General features: G+C 32.8%; 1 long non-coding RNA gene across 1 annotated transcript; it reads left to right on the forward strand.

Annotated features, from left to right (window-relative positions):
• The first annotated feature begins 1,752 nt into the window (after nucleotides 1-1,752).
• On the forward strand, nucleotides 1,753-4,129 carry LOC127847146 (uncharacterized). The gene is made up of 2 exons (XR_008033841.1): nucleotides 1,753-1,978; nucleotides 3,525-4,129. It is a non-coding gene; the product is annotated as an uncharacterized LOC127847146 (long non-coding RNA).
• The last annotated feature ends 2,774 nt before the right edge of the window (nucleotides 4,130-6,903 follow it).

The following is a 6,903-nucleotide window of genomic DNA, read 5'->3' on the forward strand; positions in this document are numbered from 1 at the left end:
CACCGTTCAAAAGAGATCAAACTAATTATCACAGTAGTGCTCAGAAAATATGACAGGAGCTGGAAACTAAGATCAATTGATAATGTTATCAATTATTGCAACACATAGATATTTTGACAGTGGTAATTTGATGATATGAGGTATCATGAATTATCTAAATTAAATATATTGCTAAAATGTATGTTATGAAGTATGAACTAATAATTATAAAAATAAAATTAATTACAATCCAATAGACTTCTATCAAAAGTTTTTGCACGTAAAAGGAAATCAAAGAAATAGTTGATAATGGCGATTGTTGTTGCCTTTTTAGCCTCAATGAATCATTATCTAAATACTGGTAACGACCCATACATTTTTTCATAATTAAAATCCAGTTGGTTTCTATCAAAGTTTTTGTGTGTGAAAAGAAATCAAAGAAATACCCTAAAACGCTGTGTATAACGGGCATTTATGTATAACGTGCATCTACTTTTTTAAGCTAAAAAATCGGAAAAAAAAGTTTTTGAAGCAAAAAAATCGGGGGGAAAAATTCCGTACCGCAGGCTAACTGAACATTGTTATATTTACATTGCCGATCTTACGTGTTTTATTGCTTCAATTATTAACTATTTTAAAGACGATAACGATACAACTAGTTTGTGTTTTTTTTTTTTAAATCATATTATGCGTAAAAATAAATGTTTGGATTTAAATGAATTATGCATGAAATGCACACTTTCTACGAGGATACCATCAAGGTTTTCATCATATGTCTCCGAAGAAACTGTCCACGATTTTATCGTGGAGGAGTACACATGACAGATGGATTAGTTATACCCTTGTCAAAAAATAACCCACTTTCATACCAAAACACACTTAAACCAACATAAAACTGTGTTTTTTCTGAGTTTTTCTTAGCGGAAGTTGGTTTTTGCTAATAAAAGTGAGTTTTATGTGCGCTAAACTGTGCTTAACTGAGTTTAAAGTTGGTTATTTTAAGAAGATGTGTGTTTAAGCGAGTTTTTTTCTGTAAGAAGTCGGTTTTTGTGTGTCAAAAGTGAGCCTTTTTATTTATGAGTTGGTTTATGTGTGTTTAAGTGTGTCTTTTTGTTTTATAAGCGAGTCTTTTACAACAGAAGTTGGTCTTTTTTTAAACAGAAGTGGGTTTAAGCGAGTTTAACTTGGTCTTTTTGTAAATAAGTTGAGAGCTGCAACGAGGCTTAAAGACTCACTTTAACACACTTTTCAACAAGTTGGTCTTTTGTTTATTAATATAACTCATCAATGAAACAATAATTCTTCAACTGGGTCTTTGTTTAATGTTTATAGCCATAAATAAAACAAGTCAATTGTAAAGGGGCTTTTTTTACAGCTTGTTTGCCATTGTCCCTATTGTACATTTGTGTGCTCCCCATAATTTTTAGGGAATATTGGATGAAAATGGCTCTTTCAGATTATCACAGGTTCACAGATGGACAACAAGTATCACTGACAAAAACTATAACAATGGTCAAGCTTAGTTTTATACATGAAAATGAAAGAGTTTGTGTTTCACTTTGAATTTTTTCTTTATGTTTGTTTTTATTTTAAACAATATCTTATGATTGTTTTATGTCTTAATTTTTTATTTTTTTTAAACAATCTCATATGATTGTTTATACTTTTTTAAAACAGTATTTACTTGTTAAATCTGCATATTTAAATAATTATGGTATTGGAAACATTATTTTGGAAATAATCTATTTATTTGTGTACATAAGTTATGCAAGATTTTGATATTTGCATATGATACCATCATATCCATTTTCTTAATTTGCAATTAAATAATAAAATGCCAAACATGACCTGTGTTACATAAACTGTCAACAAAATAACAAGACAATACCTAAAAACACCCTTATTTCACACCACTAACAATAAACAGATAACAATCTGTCAGGCATTCAGAGCTAAACAGGGTACTGATTATCTAGGGGTAGATAAGGCTACTGATGGGGTTTGTATGGCACGCCTGAACCACAAAAAAGAGAAAAACTAAGTTTAAGTAACTTAAACTTAGTTTTTCACTACTTAAACTCAATTTAAGTAACTTAATTCGAATTAACGCTACTAAATGCATTAAGTAGTTAAGAAGAGTTATTTTCTATTTATGTGAGAAAAATGAATTAAGCAGAGAAAAACTTAGTTTAACTCGTTAAGTGCGCCCGAACAACAAAAATTGATTTTTATTACCGTTAAGTTACTTAAATTGCATTTAACGCTGCTTAAAATTAATTTAAGTGCTTTCGCATCGTTAATTGTATTTAATTATTACTTAAGTAGTAAAATTTTTACTTAAGTTGAATTATTAATTATCGTTAAGTCAAAACTCGCGTCCGAAAATAAGCATATGAAACAAGCGTTTTGATTGGTTGTCAGGTTTGTTAATAAATTCATGCCCGAGGTCGGAAGAAAAAGATTGCCATGTGGTACGAGCAAAAAATACAGATATTATAAATTTGGATTAGAATCTTAAGTCAGCTAAAATTTGTTTTAGTCTGGAATAACATTCAAAACACCCTTTCATCATCAAATTTTGCTGACAGTCAGTAACTATGCAATAAACATCAAAAACGATCCGCCCGTCTATATATTTCCGGGTCATATCGCATTTACCTGTAGTAATAACTTGTCTTGTATACGAGTAGTCATACCAGCTTGTATGTAGAAACTGGGACTATATTATATGTCCCAGGTAGAAATTAAAGATTATATCGTGTCATCGAATCCAACTTAATTATATTCTATACATGTAAATTTTGGCTTTCATTTTAGTATTTAAATGGAAAAAAAACAGTCTCCAGTATCTCAGTATTGGCAGTGAACTTATAAGTAAACAATCCCAAAAAGTACACATATCAGAAATTACCCAGGTGATATTTTAAGTCTGAGTGCACTATTGTCTTTTAAAATAATTTTAAATGTAAAAAAAGAAAAAAATGTACTGTTAACATATTATTTAGAAACATATCTAACTTAAGTTTCAAGAACACTGTCAGCTGTAGGTAAATGCGTGCGTTGTAACCGATCCATTGCAAAATTGTAAATGGCGGTAGAAGAAAATCCTTTCCTGTTTACGTTTGTTACGACGTTTCTGATTGGCTTAGGTCTTCCGGATCATTAACTGACCAATCAAAACAATTCGACTTTACAACTTAAGTAAAATTCCTTACTAAAGTTGATTTCGTGTAACTAAAAACATATTTTAAGTAGAAAAACCTATTTTAACGCAACTTAATTGAAAATAGTACAATTGATAGAGAAAATCCTTGTTAAGTTGAATTAATTCAACTTAAGTAAGAAAATTACCATTAAGCACCGTTAATGCATTTTCGGTGTTTTAATTAGCGTTAACGCCGCGGGAACCACAAAAACTACTTAAATTCATTTTAAGCAGCGTTAATTCGAATTAAGTAACTTAAATTGAATTTAAGTAGAGAAAAACCTAGTTTAAGTAACTTAAACTTAGTTTTTCTCATTTTTGTGGTTCAGGCGTGCCATAGGTTTGCCTAGAGATAAGGCTGTGTGGAATAAGATATAAGGCTTTTGATTGGCTATTGCACTGAGGAAGTTATCTTTTTGAAAACAACAACTTTTGAAAAATAAGCTGGTGTCAGCAATTGAATATTGAGCTAAATTTAATTCAGCAACATTAATATAATGAAGTGAAAGACTTATAATGGTAGTGTAAAATGTCTTGAAATTCTGTCAGCATGAAGTATTGTGTGATGAAAACAATGTGTTTTTTACTGCAATGTGGAAATCAATAATAAGTTGGTTGGAAAGGAGGTTGAACTGCCTGTTGTTGTTTTTGGAATACTGAAGAACAGTTTTAACAGGTTTGTATTGTCATTTCTTCACCCCTTTTTTTATTTAGTTTATTGAATTAATTATGATCATTATCATATTTATGTATTGTCACTGGGAAATGTAAATGGATAAGTTATTGTATTGCAATTTAAAGGATAAACAACACATTTTGAAGCAAAAATAGATAAACTTACACATGAAAAAGTGTAAATGTTGTGTACAGTGAATAATTATGGTTGTGTTTCATGGTTATTGTCATCTAAAATTTTATTTATATCTATTTCTGGTTATTACTGAACGGATTTCTTTCCCTCATACTTAATTAGAACTTATATATTTTAATTTTGAAGGTTAAACTCTTGCCACAAGGCAAAATTGACATCAATGGGAAGATCCTTAGGAAAGAATGTGCATCATCGCCTGCCTGATGTATGGACTTTTAAACCTGGTTTTTACCCTGCACAAGCTGGCAAACTTGAGGGGAACAACAGTGGGAAAACCTCGCCCTGTCCTTGACCAAGAAAGCTCGATTTGTTGAGAGGTAAACTATACAGGTTATTGCATTTACAATGCCACCAGACCACACAGCCAAATGAGACCACACATCTTGGTACATTTTCAAACTGCATTTTCTACCAAACGCAATTTTTTTAATAATTGATGAAAAGTGCTTAGTCACATGTGATCACGGGATTAAAATTTCAAAAATAAACAAACAAAAACAACAAGCAAATAACTTAAATTTATTATTATTAAAGCAAAAAGATTACCATAACAGCAATATTTCATAGTTAAGTGGAATGAAAACATAACCAATCAACATGTTTGAAGAATGCCTTGCCCTTTTGAAAGTGATATGGTATTAATCCTTTGCAGATCAACTGGCATAAGAGATGCTCAAGAGGAGAAGGACACAAGCAGCATCAATGGTACAACTACGTGTCGCTCCAGGGCCCGCTTTCCAGGTCTCTACCAGCTGCTTTCCAGGTCCCTCCACCCGCCAAGATCAGGTCTAATTCCCTGCACTGGCTGCTTTCCAGGTCCCCTAGCAGTCAAGGTCTCTCCAGTAGCTGCTGTGCAGGTCCCAACACCGTATGCCGTCAAGGTCCCTCCATAAGCTGAAATCCAGGTTCCTCATTCCACTGCGGTTCAGGTACCTCCAACAGCTGAGATCCAGGTCTCTGCAGCAGCTGCGGTCTAAATACTCCACCCGCAGTGGTCCATTGCGGTCAACCTTTTGCTTTAAAATCTTCCATAAATGTCTATTATTTTATAATGTATTGTAAAAATAATCTGTTTGTATTAATTTGCGGTGTACTATTTTTGTCATATAAACATAATTTTCGTACACATTGTGTTTTTTTCCCTTTTAACCACATGGGGCTTATAATGAACTGTTGTAATTGCTTCACAAAAACTATTTTTTCTAGAACATATCAGTCCAAAATTATTTTTTTTCACACTGCAAAATCCCACAAAAGGCTCACAAAAAACCTACTTTCTTAAAAAAACTCACTAAAACACTGTTAAAACCCACAAAAATCAACTTAGCCAAACCCACAAATTTCTTTTGTTTTTTCACAGATAAAATACTGTTAATAACTAGGTTTAAAGCGAGTTAAAAGCATGTTTTCACTGTGAAAAAAACTAACAAAGGCGTGCTTTCAGCTCACTTTTCGCTCACTTAAAAACCGTGTTTAGCCTGCTTATAGCTCACATAAAAAACACACTTTTTACCCACTTAAAACCAACTTCACAGATAGAAGTTGGTCTAAGCATGTTTAAAAAACCTCAAAAAACCAACTTGTAGAAAATCATACTCACTTTAAACCCACTTAAGATGGTTAAAAAACCCACTATGTTGGTTTAAAGCGAGTAAAACCAAGATTTAACTCAGAAAAAACCAAGTCGGTAAGCTAAAAAACCCAGTCGGTAAGCTAAAAGCGTGTCTGAAAAACCCGCTTTTAGCACAGTGCAAATACCGCAGAGTTTAACACAGATGCCTGAAAAAAAACTCACTTTAAACCCACTTAAGACGGTTAAAAAAAAACACTATGTTGGCTTTAAGCGAGTTAAACCAAGATTCAACTCAGATAAAACCAAGTTGGTAAGCAAAAAGTGTGTTTAAAAGACTCGCTTTTAGCTCGGTGCCAATACCGCAGGGTTAAACCCAGTTTAAAAGTGGGTTATAACCGGATTTTGCTCACTTTTTTGACAAGGGTAGCCAAGAAACTGACATTATCGATTGGTATTTCACGTGGTTATTCATGCATGACTAATTCACAACCGCGCGTTTTATTTACATTGCCGATATCATGCGTTCTTTTGGAGTGTCTATACTTGACAGGAAACTTTAGCGACTCAAACTTTTCAACACCATTACAACATTACTGGCGATAAACAAACAATGGAGGTGTGGAGCCGTTTGCTGGTTCGCATGTTTTTATAATAGCCCTGCTACACAAAACTTGACAGGTGACGCAAATTGCTCGATAATCACATCCTCATTCTTGACAAGACGTATGAAAACGTGTAAACAAACACAACATCAATTTTATTAACACATTTGAAAAGCAAGAAAAATAATCATAAATATATCGGGAAAGACCTTGCCGACATACTATTGTAAATCGACAAGTGCCCCCAAATAAATTTTGTAACCCTAGTACAGTAGGGTATAATATTGTTGGAAAACAATAACATTTAAATAAAAATGGCTTCCTTGTTTTTCATTCTATTCTTCAAATTTATTTGAAATTATGCTCTGTACCTACCTAAAAGATAGAAAATATTTATGTTAACTTTATAATGTTTGTCCATCTTATTCAGATCGTTAATATAACACTATTATTAACATAGTTACGGTTAAAACACCGGGGAACAGAATGATGCAAATTACAGCAACTGGGTAACTGACAGGGAAAAATGTCTTGGCATGGCTGTAGTTGTGCATAACGCGCATCAAGTTTTTAAAATGAAATTTTGGGGTAAAAAAGTGCGCCTTATACACAACTTTTTACGGTAGTTCATTAGGGCGATTGATGTGGCTGTCACAGTAGTCTTCAGATGCTG

This window comes from Dreissena polymorpha, chromosome 1 (genome assembly GCF_020536995.1).
Source record: "Dreissena polymorpha isolate Duluth1 chromosome 1, UMN_Dpol_1.0, whole genome shotgun sequence".
NCBI lineage: Eukaryota > Metazoa > Mollusca > Bivalvia > Myida > Dreissenidae > Dreissena > Dreissena polymorpha.